This window comes from Lipotes vexillifer, unplaced genomic scaffold (assembly GCF_000442215.2).
Source record: "Lipotes vexillifer unplaced genomic scaffold, Lipotes_vexillifer_v1.1 scaffold3735, whole genome shotgun sequence".
Classification (NCBI taxonomy): domain Eukaryota; kingdom Metazoa; phylum Chordata; class Mammalia; order Artiodactyla; family Lipotidae; genus Lipotes; species Lipotes vexillifer.
In genome coordinates, this window is record NW_006775737.1 from 1 (window position 1) to 2848 (window position 2848).

The 2848-nt window shown below is 53.1% G+C and overlaps 1 pseudogene; it reads right to left on the bottom strand.

The window, feature by feature from the left end:
* Positions 1-2198: 2198 nt before the first annotated feature.
* On the bottom strand, positions 2199-2762 carry LOC103076686 (metabotropic glutamate receptor 7 pseudogene; annotated as a pseudogene).
* Between the last annotated feature and the right edge of the window lie 86 nt (positions 2763-2848).

Sequence of the window (2848 nt, forward strand, 5' to 3'; positions counted from 1 at the left end):
AATTCAGTGTGCATACAGAGGAGAGAAAGGACTTGCTCAGCTCTGGCCCACCGGCAGGCAGATAAGAATTCCCACTCAGAGACACTGTTTACATCTGAATGGTCATTCTTGCCCGGGTCCTCATTTTCAGGAAGGAACTTCAATCCAGGCTTTGCTGGCAGCTGCAGCATTTGTTACATCCATTACTAGCTCCTTGTTCCTTCCCCCAGCCTAGAAGCTTACCTCACCCCCCCAGTGCTTAGCATCCCCCAGTGCTTAGCATCCCCCATTTCAGTCACTAAGTCTTCCTTCCCCCAGCCTAGAAGCTTACCTCACCATAAATTTTCATCTCAAATGATAGGTTTGGCACATTCCCCACAGCAACCCACAGGGACTGGGGAAAAGAAAACTCAAATCTCTGGAGAGCTAAGAATTCAACCATTTAGAGGAGTTTCTTTTACACAGGACAGTCTTCATTCAGCTGAACACTGCAATCCCAGAGAAGATTCACCTACCCGTTCTTTTCCTCTTTCCCTAAAGTGACTGTGTCTGTGTCTTTGAACAATGGGTCTGTGTTCCACTATTCTCTCTATTCATTTTGCAGGTTTACAGAGGCTGGGGAACTGGGGTCTGGACTTACATGCCAGGAGCTTCTAAGATCACACGCAAAAATAAGGCTACTGGTAGAGATTACTGGAATCTATCTCTGTATATTTGAACATGGGCAGTGGTTAGCCAGGATGCTCACACCAAGCTTAGATCCAGCTTGCAGCACAAGCTACAAGTTGGTGCATCCCTCCTACTACCAGCCTCTTCTCAATAAATGCAGGTGAAAACTGGGGGCTCTTTTCCCTCAGCTGTTCAATCCAACATGAATAGCTGCAATTTGCAAATTAGAGGAAAATGACAGTGTTTTCTCTGAATGCTTTTGGTCCCAACCCACACTGCTAATGCTGGCATTCAGTTCCTTTCCTTCCCAGCCCAGGGAACGGGGGAACTAAGCATAAGGCAAGCGTTCTCTTTCCTTGCAAGTGCCTCAGATCCACACACCAGAGAAGGAATCAGCTCCCCCTGGAATCTTTTTCAGCAAACACAATCCTTCAGCCTAGTCTGCAAACTCTCTCTTGACTTTAAGATTTCACTCTGTTTTCGACAGGCAGGCCCATCTGCAGTACTGCCCAAGCTCCCAGTGAAGGCACCAAAATAATTTTTAAAATGTCAAACAGCAAATGTGCCTTCAACCCCCAGAGCTCCAGTAAAAATACTGTGAGTTGCCCCTGTGGTTCTCAGGTGACCTCTGGCCTCATCCTCCCTGCAGCGCTGCCTCCTCGGGTTCTCTAGTTTAAGCTCAGAGGTAAAGGAAGTGCTTCTGGGTTTTGCTTACAACAACCCAGGCTCTTCCTGAAAGCATTACCTCAAAGTGAAGGCTGCCCAAGAAACACTTTTGGCCTTGCAAACATCTAGAGATCTCCACGGTGGCATACTCAAGAGGTTCTAGGGATGCTCAGAGGCTCAGAGGGACCATACCAGGCTGCAGCTTTAGACAGGCACCCCTCCTTCTGGCACAAACACAAACTTCATACTCCTGGGTGCTGATGTAGTGACAGATTGAATCTCACAAGGAGTCCCCTCCAGAAACCCAACACGCTTCAGGAAAGGCACTTGAGAGGGAGCCAACTTTTTAGCTACGGGGAGCATAAGGGTCAGCCAGAACATCTGGAGAAGGGACTAACTGAGCTTGGGTCCCTATCAGGCAGGGAGACAGGTGTGCATTAGGAAAGGATCACTTCAAGACAGAGATGAACAAAAAACTTGGAGATAGGGGTAGAGAAGGAAAAGAGAGGCAGAAATCGAAAGGGAGAAAAGCTCTCAAAGGCCCGGCACTTTCACAAGCCTGTTTTGGAACCATATTTCACTCTAATGCAAACCCATTTAAATCATCGCCTTGTTTTTCGGAGACTGTTTCTTGTAAATGGGGCCATAAGTCCAGAATGTCAAGCCGGATGGAGGGGAGCGCGGACAGGGGAGAGATGGAAGGGAAATGAATCAAGCAGGGAAAGTACCTCCTCGGGTGAGGTGGGAGGGATTCGGCAGGATCTCCAGGGTGGAAATGAGCGAAGGCTGACCAGACCCCGCAACCCTGGAGTCCAAGCCAGCCTTCAGGATGAAGAGCGCGGGGAGCTACGGCGCGCTCTGCCCCGGAGGGAGCGCCCCCCTACCTGGAAAAGCCTCAGGATGTTGGCTACCATGATGGAGACCGAACTCCCCGAAGCCCCAATCGCTCCAACTACTTTCTCGGGCTTGACGAAAACCGGAGGCTCGCCGTTGGTGCAGCGCACTGAGGAGATGTCCTTTTGGATGAGCGCCTGGACGAAAGTGAGCGACTGTTCGAGCGCATAAGTGTCCCTGGAACAAGTGTCCAGGAGCCGCGCTCCCAGCGTCACGTTGGGCAGCAGGTTGGGATCACTGTTGATCTAGGTCCAGGGCGTAGAGCATCGCTTCCAGCCTGTGGATCCCGTTCTCCCTCTCGATGTCGCCGCAGGGCACTCCGCTGGGACCCTTCGCGTGCACCGGGAACAGCCCCCCGAGGGTGACGTCCCCCTCGATCCGAATGCAGTGCGGGGCGTACATCTCCTGGCCGCGCGGCGCCCGCCGCCAGCGCGCACCGGAGCACCTCCAGCACGCAGCGCGCAGCAGCAGGGGAACTTGATCAAAGTCAGGGCGCGGAGCAGCTTCCCCAGCTGGGCCATGCTGCTCCCGCGGCTGCGGTGGTGGCGGCGGCACTGGAGGGGACGGTGGCGGGCTAGCCGGAGTCCTGGCCCCTTGGGGTGAGCTGCTCCGGGGAAGCCCAGGGTCTCCTGCGGGCGAG